The sequence below is a fragment of the Myotis lucifugus genome, unplaced genomic scaffold (assembly GCF_000147115.1).
Source record: "Myotis lucifugus unplaced genomic scaffold, Myoluc2.0 scaffold_76, whole genome shotgun sequence".
Lineage (NCBI taxonomy): Eukaryota > Metazoa > Chordata > Mammalia > Chiroptera > Vespertilionidae > Myotis > Myotis lucifugus.
Genome location: NW_005871124.1, coordinates 1429868 through 1446069, shown reverse-complemented (window position 1 = coordinate 1446069; position 16202 = coordinate 1429868).

Here is a 16202-nt window from a genome sequence, read left to right as displayed (position 1 = left end):
TAGGGGTGATCAGGCAGGCAGGCGAGTAGTTAGGGGCCATCAGGCAGGCAGGCAGGCAGGCGAGCAGTTAGGAGCCAGCGGTCCCGGATTGCAAGAGGGACGTCTGACTGCCCCCAAGGGGTCCTGGATTGCAAGAGGGTGCAGGCTGGGCTGAGGGACTCCCCCCCCCCCCCCGATGAATTTCGTGCACTGGGCGTCTAGTAATACAATAATAGATAATAATACAGGAATAAACTGTTTTGTGTACTTACAACTGTAAACCTACTTTTGCCCCACTGTATATATACTTGTCCCCTCCCCCCCACACGCACACTTCCATTTTTGCCAGAGTTCTCCTGCTTCATAGGTCAACGCTCAACCGCTGAGCCATGCCAACCAGGCCCCTGTCCTGATTGGGATCCGTAGCCCCAGCCGCAGTCTAGGCCTCTGATGTCCCCTTGGAAGGATGGTGAAGAAACATTCTGGCCAGAGTAAAGAGGGTTACAGAATCCTGTCTCACACAGCACTGCATTCAGCTGCCCATATGGAAACTCAACTGTGGTGGCTTAATGGTTGCCTGGCCAGCATGGCTCAGTGGTTGAGCGTCTACCTATGAACCAGGAGGTTGCAGCTCGATTCCCAGTCAGGACACATGCCCGGGTTGTGGGCTCCATCCCCTAGGGGGTCTGCAGGAGGCAGCCGATCCATGATTCTCTGTCATCATTCATGTTTCTCTCTCTCCCTCTCCTTCCTCTCTGACACCAGTAAAAATATATTTAAAAGAAAAAAGAATAACTTTGTCTCAGGCAAGAAGAAGTCAGGGTAGCACAGTCCAGGTGGGAAGGGTGGCCCACAAAGGCCAGAAGGAGACAGGGCCCGTGTGTCTGCCCTGCTTCGGCCTTGGTGGTGGTGGCTGCATCAATAGCCCCAGGCCCTCGCTCCAGAAGGAGGAAGCAGTGAGGAGGCCATGATGGTGTGTTTTTTTAATTGAAATGTAATTGACATATACCATTATATGTTTGAGGTATACAGCATAATGATTTGATATTTGTATATATTGTAAAATGATCACCACAGTAATCTAGTTAATATCCATCACCGTACCTAGTGACAAATTTTTTTCTTGTCATGAGAACTTTTAAGATTTACTCTCCTAGTAACTTTCAAATATGCAATAGAGTATTATTACATACTAGAGGCCCGATGCATGAAAAGTCGTGCACTTGGAGGGGTCCCTCAGCCCGGCCTGTGCCCTCTCGCAGTCCAGGACCCCTCTGGGGATGTCCACCTGCCGGCTTAGGCCTGCTCCCCAGGGGGATCGGGCCTAAGCTGGCAGTCAGACATCCCTCTGGCAGCCTGGGAGCCCTCGGGGGATGTCCGACTGATGGCTTAGGCCTGCATGGAGGTGGGAGAGGCTCCTGCCACCACCGCTGCACTGGCCAGCCATGAGCCAGCTTCTGGCTGAGCAGTGCTCCCCCTGTCGAAGCACACTGACCACCAGGGGGCAGCTCCTGCGTTGAGCGTCTGCCCCCTGGTGGCCAGTGTGTGTCATAGAGACCCGTCATTCCACCATTAGGATCAATTTGCATATTAGCCTTTTATTATATAGGATAGTCACCATGCTGTACATTACATCCCCATGACTTATTTCCTTTATTTTTTTTTAATCCTTACCTGAGGATGTTTGAAAGAGAGAGGAAGGGAGAGGGAGAGGGAGAGAAACTTTGATGTGAGAGAAAAACCTTGATCAGTTGTCTCCCATATGCTCCCTGCACGAAGGCACTGACTAGGATCGAACCCGCAACCTGGGTATGTGCGCTGACCAGGAATCTAATCTGAGACCTTCTGGTACATAAACAATGCTCCAACCAACTGAGCCACACTGGCCAGGGCCTTCTTTACTTGATAACTGGAGCTTTGTACCTTTTGGCCGCCTTCACCCATTTTCCCCACACCTGCCTATGGCAGCTACCAATCTGTTCTCTGTATCTATGAGTTCAGTGTTTGGTTTGGTTTGTTTGGTTTGGTTGTTTGGTTGGTTTGTGGGGGTTTTTAGATTCCATATACAAGTGAGATCATTGCCTATTTGTCTTTCTCTGTCTGACTAATTAATGGTCCATCCATGTTGTCACAAGTGGCAAGACTCCCTTTTTTATGGCTGAATAACACGCCGTTGTCGGCTACACCACACATTCTTGAATGATGCTGCGGTTTCTGTTCGCACTTTGCTTCGGCTGACAGGCTGGGCCTTGCTGTGACCAGACTGCCATGTGCAGTTGTCAAGCTCAACTCCCACAGTAAGAATGTTCAGCATCCAAAGAATTGCTGGGATCATTAACATAATTCCTCGAGCAGTAGAAACCACTTTCTGAGAACCTTTCACCGAAACAGGCTTAAATACTGATTGGGGGGTATATGGGTCACATGGTCTTAAAGTCCAGGGGTAGATCCAGCTTCAGGCAAGCCTTGATCCAGCAACACCATAATCTCTTCAATGCCCTAGCACAAGTATGTCAAACTCACGGAGGGTGGGCCGCACGCCTTGTTTTATTTAAACGAGGTATGCGGCCCGCCTAGCCGTGAGTTTGACATGCTTGCCCTAGCACCTTCTGAGGCATGCGCTTCCTCCTCAGCTTTGCTCCCTGAGGCAGACACTATTGATGCCCTGTTTCTGTCTCCTTGGCCTGCCTGAGTTCACCTGCAAGTGCAGGAGGCAGCTCACTGTACTCTAACTCCCTCTCCCATCCATGCATCTCGGCTGCCCGGCCTGGTACCTTCTGCAAGCAGGGGCTTGCTACTGAGGGCACTGCCTTTCCATTGCACATGCTGCTGTAGCTCCATAGCAAGCTCTAGCCTGCGCATCAAGTCTGTCCAGCCACCTGCTTTTGCAAATAAAGTTTTATTGAAACTCAGCCACACTCAGTGTGCAGATGGCCTGTGGCTGTTTTGGCTGCAATAGAAGTGAATCGTTGCAACAGAAGAACCCTCGGGCCGCAGGGAATGTTTCCGGTTCCAGTGCGTGTGCTGCCAAGGCCGGCACGGGGAGCATTTCCGGCTGCAGACATATCCCCGGCTCTCAGAAAAGAAGGAAAATGCGCTTATCTTTGGAATCCATGAAAAAACACATTTAATGTGTGTGAGTGCGCCCTGTGAGCGGCGCAGATGCGTGTGTGTTTTGGCGTGAAGAGGGGAAGGAGGCAGGCGTAGAAATTCACGCACACAGCAGCGTGGACTCTTCCCCGAGGTGCTGAGGTCCCCTCTTCCAACACAAATTTTGACTAAAATGAAAGTGACTCTTTTTTTAAAAGTTTTTTTAATTTAATTTTTTCCCATCACCTCGAAAAGTGGTTCTGGCAAGTTTTTTTTTTTATCTTCATGATATATGTTTTTCTTTATTGATTAAGGTATTACATATGTGTCCTTATCCCCCCATTACCCCCACACCTCCCCTGCTCATGCCCTCACCCCCCCTGGTGTCTGTGTCTATTGGTGCTTCTGGCAAGTTCTTAACAACTTGCTGGAGAAGTAGAAAACATGTCCTTATTAGGCTCACGGCGGCAAAGTAACTTGCCTGGTCACACAGCTTGTAGGTAACAGAGCCTCATCTCCCGTCTTCTTTTATTTATTTATTTTCATTTTATTTTTTAAATATATATCTTTATTGAATTCAGACAGAGGAAGGGAGAGGGAGGGAGGGAGGAAGAGAGAGAGAGAGAAACATCAATGATGAGAGAGAATGGTGGACCAGCTGCCTCCTGCACGCTTCCGGGGACTCTTAGCCAGGACACCTCTAGGTGGCCTCTCCACGTAGCTTGGGCTTCCTGACAGCATGGCGGCCTCAGCCTTCTGGATGGCAGCTCACGACCCCAAGGTTCTTTATGACGTAGCCTTGGAAGTTACATAGGGTCGCTTGCACTGAAGTCACAGGGCCACCTCTCAGCGGGAAGAATGTCCAAGTCACTTTGTAAGATGAGTGTCTGGCATGGGAGATATTGTCGCATCATTTTTGAAAATATAATCTGCCATTCTCTATGGCAACCCTGTTCTCCGCAAGAATAAAGCCAAGCGCCCCCGTGAGGGAGTATGGACAGAGGGTCTGACAGGGGTGTGGTCCCCTGTGCCAGCGCCTGCGGCCCTGGTTCCTGGAATCCTTAAATGTTAGAAGCTACTCCAGCCATCTGACCCGAAAGAGTTTCTTTTTGCTTAAACAACTTGAAGTGGGTTTATAACACTTGCAACCATGTGTTCTGGCTGATAAACAGTTATTGATTTTGAAACTGAGAAAGGTCTTCATTCATTCACCAAATATGCATAAATCTGTATACAAAGTAATGTGCTAAGTACTGTGGAGGGACAGCGCAATGAGTAAGACACAGGGGTTGGTAGCGTGTATTAGTCCACTCCAGCTGCCATAACAAGATATCACAGGCTGGTGGCTGCAACGGCAGACATGTGTTTCTCACAGTTCTGGAGGCTGGAAGCCCAAGGTCTAAGTGTCAGCCGGTTTGGTTTCTTCTGAGGCCTCTCTCCCAGGCTTGCAGATGGCCGCCTTACTGCTGTGCCCTCACGTGGCCTTTCCTGTGTGCGTGTGTGATCCTGGTGTCTGTCTGTGTGTCCAAATGTCCCTCTCTAATTAGGCCACCAGTCAATTGCAGTGGGGCTCACCTTAATGGCGTCCTTTAACTTAATCACCTCTTTAAAGACCTATTTCCAAATGCAGTCACATTCTGAGGTCTGGGGTGGGGGGTCTCAAAGCTTCAACATATTAATTTGGGGGGAACACAATTCAAGCCACAACACAGTCACTTAGGGATGACAATCGTGGGAGACTGGAATATTGTTTAGCAAATGTTCACTCACCTCCCTCTCCCTCTTGGACTGATGTGCTCCCATGACCAATGACTTTGGACTTGACTCTGTGACTTGCTTTAGCCAATGGACTGTGAGCAGATATGACGCCAGCAAAGGCTTTCAATGCGTTTGCACCATTGAGCCTATCTTTTGCTCTCGGGCAATCTGCCGTAAGATGCGCATGCTCTGGGAAGCTGCCGGTCTGAGGAGAATGAGCGGGGACACATAGAGCAGACGTGGACGCAAGCCACGGAACGCAGCCAAACAGCTGAGACCCACAAACCCCAGCCCACCCGCCTGCCATGCACAGGAAGTAGACATCCTACGCCACTGAGTGTTGGTGTGTTGAAAACTTTTGTTACACAGCATTATTGCTGCAATAGCTGACTAATGGGATAAGTAATAAAGTAAATGACTCTGCCATGGAGACAAAAAGCTTTTTCTCCACGCTGAACTTGATTTTATCAAAGACTCCAAATAGCGAGAACGCATTTTTTCCTCATGGTTAAACAGGATTATTACTATTTTGTGAGCATCAGCAATGCGCTAAGTGCTGACCTGGGATTCAGGCAGCGCGGTTCATGCCCAGAAACTTTAATACTGAAGTCGCCTAAGGACCATCAGACAGATGAAGTCAGGAGCTAAGAATCTGTGAAAAGATTGTGAGTGATTCTGTAATTATGCTGGTGATTAGAAACCCAAGTTTATCTACCATCAATTTCACGTATGACTTTTTTTTTAGTATATTTTTATTGATTTCAGAGAGGAAGGGAGAGAGAGAGAGAAACATCAATGATGAGAGAGAATCATGGATCAGCTGCCTCCTGCACACCCCCCACTGGGGATGGAGCCCACAACCCGGGCATGTGCCCCGACTGGGAATCGAACTGTGACCTCCTGGTTCATAGGTCGACGCTCAACCACTGAGCCACACTCAGCTGGGCTCAGGTATGACTTTTTACATATTTCCAAATTGAAATTTCTAAAACTTGCGGGACCCTGGTATGTCCAGGTTCTTATTTCTAACCCTATGAATCTGCTCCCAAAGCTGGAGGCACGTCTTCCATCCGATAGGGTTCAAACACTAGGAGCGCCATTCATTCGCTCTTCTTTTTCTGATAACCTGCCAGGATCCAAGATTTATCATCAGCTGCGTGGGATTTGCAACATTCGTTGAAATTACGCTTTATAGGGTCCCAGCTCATCTGTTTTCTTTCATTTGGGCCCAGCCATTTCCACGGCATCTAGAAGCAAAGGTCACGACCTCTTTTGCAAAGGGCTCCACGGAAGGGAAAATGGCAAGTCGACGTGTTGAAGTAAAAGAATTTGGTTCCTAGAATAAAACGAAGGCGACAGAAGGCAAAGGGAGTTTCCGCTGCTTGCAAAGGGGCTTTCTCAGCACAAGCTTGGAAAAAAAATGTTGATGATTTATGCAAATGAGAGAGGAAATGTGCCCTGAGGGATGCTGGCACAGAAGCGCCAGTCGGAATGCTGGATGCGAGGCTGGCGGCGCCTCTGATTCGCTCTGTGGCTGGGGCTGAGCCATTTAACCTCTCTGTTTCTAAACACCCTCATCTAGAAGCGCGGGCTAACAACGCTATTCTCCCTGCCCCTGAAGGGGAGGCAGTAAAAATGAATGAAATGCCGGGGAATCACTTCTAAGAGCCATCGATTAGAAATACAGCATATGGTCTTAATGAGAGCTTGTTTCTGCCACAAATTTTCCCGGCTCCCTGTGATCACTGCCGCCAGAGCGCCGCGGAAATCCACTTCTCTCCGCACGATCTGCACACGCGGCTCTTAAAGCCACAGAGCTCTTTACGGCCGAACCCCCGCCCGCCCTGGGCGCGCGTGGCGAGGCCCTGGCGCTTGGCTCGGCTCCGGGCAGCCCCGGCTTTCGGAGCCGGTGGTGATTTAAAATATTCTACCCCATTGTCAGGCCATGTGTCGGAACATGTGTCGGATCACGTGTCCTGATCGTTGCTTCAGAAAATATGGTCGCTCACACCTTCACGGGAAGGGAAGCACCTGCTTGGAAACGGCCGGGGATGCGCAATAAAGCTGGAGCGAGACCAACGGATTGATTGAGCAGTGGATGCGGAAACGGGGGCGGGGGGGGCGGTGCTAATTTGACTCAACCATCCCTACCTGCCCAGTGGGGTAGGGGGATTATTTGTTTATTTTATGTATTTTTAAAAATATCTTTTTGTTGATTTCAGAGAGGAAGGGAGAAGGAGAGAGAGAAACATCAAGGATGAGAGAGAATCATGGATCGGCTGCCTCCTGCATGCCCCTCACTGGGGATGGAGCCCACAACCCAGGCATGTGCCCTTGACCAGAATCGAACCCAGGACCCTTCAGTCCTCGGGCCGACGCTTTATCCACTGAGCCAAACCGGCTAGGGCAGAATTATTTATTTATGATGTGCTGGACAGAGGACTACGACTGTGGTCACAGAGAGTAACACACAGCATTCCTGGCCTTAGTGGCTTGCAGTCCAGCGAGGGAGAAAGACGGGTCACCATTAAACCAAGGGCGTGCTTTGGAGCTATAATGAGAGCAAGGCTGGTTTGTGGGAAGGCAGGGAGGCCTTCATGGAGGTGGTGACACCAGGGCTGAATATTGAACACTGAGCAGAAGAGCTAAGAAGGAGCAGGCCTTCCCAACAAGGGGCCGAGTCCTGCGGGGACCTTACAGCGAGCTCTGTGGGTGCCCCACCCATGTCCCTCCATCCACCCGGGAAGGCACCTGAAGAGGCTTCCCAATCACATCCTGAACCTCCGCTGGGGGTGTGCCCTGGCCCCCGAAGCCTGTGCAGCTGGCGGTCCTGATCCTGGCTTCCCAGAAGTGGCCCTCACCTAACACGGAAGGAGAGCGGGCTGGGCTGAGCAATGCTGCCAGCTCTGGAGAGACTGACTTCATCTTCAGGAAATTTGCAAGCCCATTGTGACACCATCGGCAGCTGAACATCAGCCACGGCGGGAATGTGTACATTGTGGCAACCGGCAAACACTACACATGGTGGCACCCTTTGTCCTCCCAGAAGGCTGGTCTAGCAGCAGCTACCGACCCAGAGCCGGTGGGTAAGCACTCAGCTTCTTCGCCCCTCCCTGGGCAGTGCTGACGGGGGTGTCCCACAGGGTCCTAGAGGGGCACCACAGGGGGCAGCCCAGTTGCCCACATCGGCAACCTGCTCACTCTCGCACCTTTGACTGACCGCCCTCCCTTCCCTGTCTCAACCCCCACTCCCTCACATGCTTCCTGGGTTCACTCCTCTTGTGCCCCCAAATCCTGGCTCAGGGTCTGCTTTTTGAGATGCCCAAATGACATAGGCACGGAAGTGCCCAGCTGGTATGGCTCAGTGGTTGAGTGTCGGCCTATGAACCAGGAGGTCACGGTTCAATTCCCGGTCAGGGCACATGCCCGGGTTGCGGGCTTGATCCCCAGTGTAGGGTGTGCAGGAGGCAGCCGGTCCATGCTTCTCTCTCATCATTGATGTTTCTCTCTCTCCCTCTCCACTCCTCTCTGAAATCAATAAAAATGTATATTTTTTAAAAAGAAATATAGGCATGGAAGCCAGAGAGAGCACTGCAAGGTGCACCAGGAAGGAGCAGGAGGCTGAGCGCGGAGGGCTAGTCAACATGCAGAGAAAAGAGGGCAAGGTCAGGTTTGCGTTTGCAGAAGGTCGCCCTGGTGGCTGTGTAACAGATGGATGCAAAGAGAGCAAGGCCGGTAGCAGGAGGACGGTGGTGATGGCTGTGCGACAGTGTGAGTGTACTTCATACCCCTGAGCTATATACTTAGAACATAATGGTTAGAAAGTAAGTTTTATGTTTTATGTGTTTCAGGTCAGTGAGAGAGTCCAGGGAAGAAATGACGTAGGTGTCGGACAGCCACAGGAAGTGCCATGCATATAGAACAGTGTGGCTCAGTGGTTGAGTGTTGACCTATGAACCAGGAGGTCATAGTTCGATTCCCGGTCAGGGCACATGCCCGGGTTGTGGGCTTGATCCCCAGTGTGGGGTGTGCAGGAAGCAGCCGATCCGTGATTGTCTCTTATCAATGTTTCTCTCTCTCTCTCTCTCTCTCTCTCTCTCTCTCTCTCTCTCTCTCTCCCTTCCTCTCTGAAATCAATGATATATATCAATTATATATATAAAATGGAGGCGTGTTTGCCACAGCACTGCTTGTGGACGGAACTCTGAGCACGGGCGGCATTGCAGGAGCAGATACCAGAGGAGGAGGCGGCAGAGAAAGCCAGAGGCAGAGGGGACAAGACCCAAAGGACACAGTGTCGAGGAGGCCAGGGAAAGGGAATGTCGAGGAGGAAGTGTCACCATTGCCAAAGTCCATAGAGAGGTTGTTGTGCGGCTTAACCAGGTAAGGGTCCAGGATCTGATAGAAGCTTCTTGCTGAATCCTCCCACGAGCCCTACATTACATTCCGTGAGCTGGCTGAGCTTTCTTACTAATTCTAATCGTGGGGTTGTAGGTTCTTTGGGGTTTTCTGTGTGCACAGCCATGCCATCTACGAAAAATGACAGTTTCATTTCTTCCTTTGCAATGTGGGTGCTTTTATTTCTTTTTCTTGCTTTATTGCACTGGTCACGACCTCCAGTATAACAAATGGAAGAAGCAATAGCAGGCATCCTTGTGTAGTTCCCCATCTCGGGGGCAAAGCTTTCAGTATTTGACCATTAAACATAATGTTTGCTCTAAGTTTTGTTTGTCCAAATTCTTTACGAAGGCATTTCCATTCTCCTCTAAGTTTGCCAGGCATCACCATGAATGGGTATTGAATTGCATTTCTGGTTTCTCTGGGTGACCATGGGAAAGTTACTTAAACTGAAAATTGTAAAATGACCTGTTGCTTTGGCATTAGATATATCTGCATTCGAATTCCAGATTCATTTTCTAGCTGTGACTCTAGACAATTTAATTAAGTTTCCCTACATGGGAAATGGAGGTAATTATACTAAGTCCGTTATAAGAATCTGAGGTTTGTTTGGGGGTGTTTTGGGGGGGGGCGGTTGTTGTTGTTGTTCCTCACCCGAGGGTATTTTTCATTGATTTTTAGAGAGAGTGGAAGGGAGGGGGAGAGACAGAGAGAGAGGAACATGGATGTGAGAGAGACACACCCATTGGTTGTCTCCTGCACAAACCCTGACCAGGGCCAGGGATCGAGCCTGCAACCCAGGTACGTGCCTTTGATCAGAATCGAACCCGGGGCCCTTCAGTTGGCAGGCCGACTCTCTATCCACTGAGCCACACCGACTAGGGCTGAGATTTGTCTTTTTGAAACTGAAGAGCCCAAAAGGTTGGCTTTGAAGCAGAACATCCAAAGTAGTTCTCAGATACTCTGCGGGGGCTGCTACTCCCCAGAAGCTGTCCATCTCCTGCTCCAGATTTCCTGGAGCCTTTCCGGTGATGTGGGGCATGGTTTTGAGCTCTTCCATCCGAGAACTCACACCTCGACTCCCAGGATTAAGGGCGCAAACGTGAGAGCGGTCGGCCCACTGTGCCAGCTGGTCTCCAGAGCTGCCCCCATGGCCCGCGCTGCTGGCATTCACGCCCTTGTGCCGTCCCCCGCTTTTGAATCTGCGTGACTCTTATGAGCAAGTGCATTGGCAGAAGGGGTGCCGCATGATGTCCAAAGTTAGGTCAGAAGAGGCTTTCTAGATGCTGCCTTGGACACCTTTGTACAAGGCCTGGCCACCACGTAAGAAGCACTACGACCTGGCCGCCAGCTGGAGAGGCCGGGGATAGGAGCCACGCCACAGCCCCAGCTGAGCCCAGCCTCCCAGCCGTCCCCACCCAAGGCCACGCCTGTGCATGAAGCTGACGTGGACCCTGCAGCCCCGCACATCCCCCACCCGAGGACCACGGAGGGACTGGTTGATCCCACATGGCACCCTTTGTCCTCCCAGAAGGCTGGTTTAGCAGCAGCTACCGACCCAGAGCCGGTGGGTAAGCACTCAGCTTCTTCGCCCCTCCCTGGGGCAGTGCTGAGGGGGGTGTCCCACAGGGTCCTAGAGGGGCACCACAGGGGGCAGCCCAGTTGCCCACATCGGCAACCTGCTCACTCTCGCACCCTTGACTGACCGCCCTCCCTTCCCTGTCTCAACCCCCACTCCCTCACTGTGCTTCCTGGGATCACTCCTCTTGTGCCCCCAAATCCTGGCTCAGGGCCTGCTTTTTGAGCTGCCCAAATGACATAGGCACGGAAGCCAGAGAGCATTGCAGGGGGCACCAGGAACGAGCAGGGCGCTGAACATGGGGGCTCTTAAACCATGCAGCGATGCAGAGAAAGCAGGCCCCATTCCTGACCCACAAGATCAGGAGCTCTAGGAGCATGGCTGTCAGTTTAACCCGGTCTGTTTGCGGGCCGTTCGGGCCGCAGCAATAGTAACTGGGGGTTTAGTCTTTGGCCATGGGAATGGGCGAAGCACGCCGTGGAGCGCTCAAACCTATGCCATCCATCTTGTTTGACCCCATTTTAGCCACTTGAGTGAACCAGATTCCAGCGCGCAGGGTAAGTGCCGAGAAAACAATGGGACGCGGAAGTCATTTCCCTGAGTTTCCTGCAGGCCTTTGTGCGTAAGTCCTTCTGCTAACGACAAGGAGCACAAACAGATAAGCCTCATAGCAACCTCCCGCGTTGCTACCACGATGCCCCGTCTTTTCTTAAGGACACAAAGGCTCGGACGGGAGAACTGACTGGCCCGGTCCCCCCAGCTGGTGAAAAGGCGAAGGTGGGACTGCAGCCCGATGCTGCGCCCTGCACACGGAGCTCTTGTTTTGGTCTTGGTCGGGGACTCTGAGCTGGCAATCAGGGAAACGCATTCATCTGAGCCCAGGGGACAGAAGAGGTTTGATGAGAAGAACATAGGAGCAAAAATGCAGCCAGGCCTCCCCCGGGGGGAGGGGCAGGACCCGGACAGCGAAGCCCCTTCCAGAACCTTTCCCCGGGCCCCGCATCGCACGCAGAAGGTGCTCTGTTCCTTATTGAACTTCTCTATTATTCTCTGCCTCCCTGCAGACTGGCCTCCCTGCAGGCCTGGCCTGCACGGCCTCAAACACAATAGCCCGCCACCGCCCGTCAGGGCCCAGAACAAAATTAAAATGCAGGGCCCCAGCCAGGAGCAGGGGCGCCGGCCCCCTCCCCACACGCCCACTGCCTCCGCCCAAGGCAGTCGGTGGCCTCTCAGTCAGATCAGTCACCAGTCGGGCACACTCACTGCCTGGTTCACGGTGCGGGATGTCATGAGGCACACCTGCCCCCAACCCTGACCTTCCGAGACTTCGCAACCAGGCTGCCGGGGGAGAAGGCAGCAGCAGGCCCAAGGCCAGGATGGTGTGAGAGGCCGGGCAGGGCCGGGGGCACCTGGAGGTGGGCATCCGAGAAGCCATCTCAGGGAGGTGAGCAGGGAGGGGACGGGGGTGCATGAGCTGAGGCTCCAAGGCCCTGGTGCATGTCCCATGGTCCCAAACACAAATTCAAAGACAGTATTATTCACGCCCTGGCTGGTGTGGCTCAGTGGATAGAGCGTTGGCCTACGGACCAAAAGGTCCCAGGTTCGATTCCAGTCAAGGGCACGTACTTTGGTTGCAGGCTCCTCCCTGGTCCCGGACCTGGTCAGGGTTCGTGCAGGAGGCAACCAATAGAGGTGTCTCTCTCACATCGATGTTTCTCTCTGTCTTTCCCTCTCCCTAAGAATCAATGGAAAAATAGCCTCGGGTGAGGATTAACAACAACAACAAAGGATACTATTATTCAGGATGGCGACTACAGGGCATGCAACCCCAAGCGTGAAGCCCCGGAGCACGAGGCATTGTGAGGACACTAGTCAGATGCCACAGAACCAGGCAAGAACCCTGGGGGCGGGGGAGATGAAGGCCGTTCTCAGAGACCAAAGGCCTCCCCTGACTCCTGTCCTGCCAGCTAGGGAGTGTTTGCATACTTCTAGTGTCACATACTCTGTGAGGTTGAGCAGAGGTGGCTGGTGACCCACCCCAACAGCCACCCCCTTCCTTTGTCATTTGAGTCAGCAATGTACCCAAGCTGAAAGGACATCTCTCCGCCCCCCTGGCAGCAAGAGGTGGCCTATGCGACAGAAGTGGAAATAATTGGGTGGGACTTCCAAGAAATCTTTATAAAGGAGGCTGACTCAGCGGAAGGGGGTGCCCCTTGCCCCTCCCCTCCTTGCTACTTGGAGGATTTAAAGCAGCGAGAGGCATGAGCAGATGGGAGAAGTGGGTTTGCGGAAGGTGGGTTCAGTTGTTCCTTGAAGAGTCCTCGAGGATGTGAATTAAGAGCGTAGAATGAGGAAGAGCAGAGGAGACACGTTAAGACGGTAGGACCGCCCTAGCCGGTGTGGCTCAGTGGATAGAGCATCGGCCTGCAGACTGAAGGGTCCCAACTTTGATTCCCAGTCAGGGCACATGCCTGGGTTGTGGGCTCCATCCCCAGTAGGGGGTGTGCAGGAGGCAGCCGATCCATGATTCTCATCACTGATGTTTCTCTCTCCCTCCCTCTCTGAAATCAATAAAAGTATTTTTTAAAAAAGAAGAAGAAAAAGATGGTAGGACTGACAGGATTTGATCATTGGGACCACATCCCAAACCTTCCGTGTGCGAAGCAAAGTAGAGTGTAAGCTCCGGAGGGCAGGGGCCATGTCTGTGGCTTAGCATCGCCTATCTCAGCACAGGGCCCAGCACATGTGGGTGGTCCCTAAACGCTGTCCACGGAATGAATGAAGAATGAATGAAAAGTGTTCCCCATGTCCTTTAGGCCTTTCCTCCTAATGGGGAGGCTCCCGGGGCCAGGCGCATCCACCCCGAGGAGCCCCCTGTCCCCAGGGGACGATTCCCGGGAATGACTTCTCTTGCTTTGTGCCAACCTTGTGTGCACACCATCCCCGCACTCAGACCCAGGCTGGGGCCCGCAGGAGGGAGACTGTAGAGACGCCACCCCGCGCCGAGCTTTTCCCAACTCTGTCTCTGATGTGGTTCACAGGCCGAGTTAATGCCACGACATCACTTCCTCCGCAGCGTGAGAAAAGAGGAAGAACCCTCGCTCTGTGACGCTCCTCCGTCCCCGGGGAGAGCACAAAGCTGCTGGAAACAATAAAAGCAGCCTGCGCACAGGGGAGACTTTTGTCTGTGCAGCCAGGGGCTGCTGCGCCCGCCACTTCCTGCAGGGACACTCGGCAGCTTTGCAGATAAATAAATGCTCACATTCAGAATGACCAGCCTGGAACACGTTTATGAGCCTTTTCTCCTCCCCAGGCTGCACAAAGATAATAAATCAAATTAGCATCCTGAGCCCCTGGTGCAGCATCACCGGTCGCCAGGGCCCCTCCGCCAGGGCTCCGTGGGTTTCCGCGAGACTGTTGTCAGTTACCGCCCGGCCACATGGCGCTGAGGCCTGGGGTCTCCCTGGAAATCATCTGATGCCTCTGTTCAGGGGCGGCCGCAGGCTGAGGCCACAGGGTCCGGCTGCTCATTCCAGACGAGCCTGTAAAAGAGGCTGCTGGACCCCAGCTTTATCATCGAGACTGGGCTGTTACTAGAGAGGAAATAAACATGTTCATTTCTTGGTTAATAAGCGCAGGAACATGAACGAAATAGCCAACTGTCAGAGAGAGGGGAAAAGTGAGGAAGGGAGGGGGAGGGAGGGAGGACAGACTATATCAATAATCAGAACCAGAGAGCAGGGATTTTCCTGCTCCGTGTTCTGCCTAACATCGTGACTTACCCCACAGCGGCATGCCTTCAGCAGATGTTGGAGAAATCACATTGGAAAGGAGAAAGTTTGCTTTCAGGGAACCGGAAGTGAAATTTGTCCTCATTTCAGATTGCTCAATTAAGGACTGAAGGGACAGCTGATTGGGTTTGGACAATGAAGCGGGGTGGGGGGAAGAGAACAAGATGGTGTAGAAGAACCTTCTACCGGATATCTAAATGGACCAATGTTGGGGTGTTTTTTTGAACTGCCTCCTCTCTCGGGGCCCCGGAAGGAGCAGGGCAGCACGGAGCACGGAGCAGCTCTCCACATGGCACATGTGGCCCCACCGAGCGGCACCTCGGGGCTGCTGGTGGGGGCGCATGGCTGTCTTCCAAGAGATGGCGAGGGCCGCGACTCTGAAGCAAGCTGCGCGGATGGCGGTGTCCCCGATGTGGTCAGTGAATGAAGAACTGGCCACTGAGTGTGAGCCATGCTCTCTCCATCCCACCACCACCCACCTGCGGAAGGCCAATGAGCCATGTCTGGTACACGCCTCTCTTCTTGCTGTAGGTTCACGATCTGTTCCAGGTGGCCTGACCCTGAGCCGAAGTCCTACAGAGAAGGGACAAGGTGTGTGTGTGGGAGGGGGGGGGGATGACTGAGGCCAAGTAAAAGCTGCCTTGGGTATGTGCCTCAGCAAGTTCAAGTGCTGCCATGCTGATTGGCTTGAGTGGGGGAGGGGTAGAGGTGGGACGTCAATATGCATTTTTAAAATAAGTTTTATTTATTTATTTTTATTTATTTGTTAATCCTCACTCGAGGATATTTTTCCATTGATTCTTAGGGAGAGTGGAAGAGAGAGAGAAAGACAGACAGAAACATCGATGTGAAAGAAACGCATGGATTGGTTGCCTCCTGCATGAGCCCTGAGCAGGGCCGGGGCCAGGGAGGAGCCTGCAACCAAGGTAGTGCCCTTGACCAGAATCGAACCCTGGACTGTACCCACTGAGCCAATCCGGCCAGGGCTAATATGCATTTTGAATAGGAGTTTCCTGTTACCTGCAAACATTGGAAAAACAGCTGGAGATTGTATTAAGGTAGAACAAACCACTTAGAAGGAACAAGGGTTGAGGCTGTTTTCTCTAATTGTCATCAATGATGCTGTCAGTCATTCAGACACATATTCATTCCACCGGTATTTATTGAGTGCCTACTATGTGCCAGCGTAATGCTTAACCACCGGCCTCTGGGAGCCCTGGGATCACATCCCCACGGTCATTTAACCAGCTGGGTGACGGAGCGAGTTACTTAACTGACCTTTCTCCGGGCCTCAGTTTCTTGATCTGTCAAGTCAGAGGACTTGTGAGGCGCTCGGCGCAGAGCCGGGGCGTGGGAGCCCCTGTTATTCTGGGCCGTCCCCCCAGCCCAGCCCAGCCCCGCTCGGGGCCACCGTCCACAGCTTGGTGGCATTTCCGAGGCTGGCCGAGCCCTCGGCCGCTGGGCCGTGACCCTGGGAAATCCGCCAGACACTAGTCCAGGGAGCATGGCGGGGAGGTGGGCGGGGGCGGGGGGGGGGGAGGGTTTCTCCTCGAGCCGCGGTTTTCCCCAGCACTCCGAGTCTGCAAACTGAATTTGAGAGAGAAGAA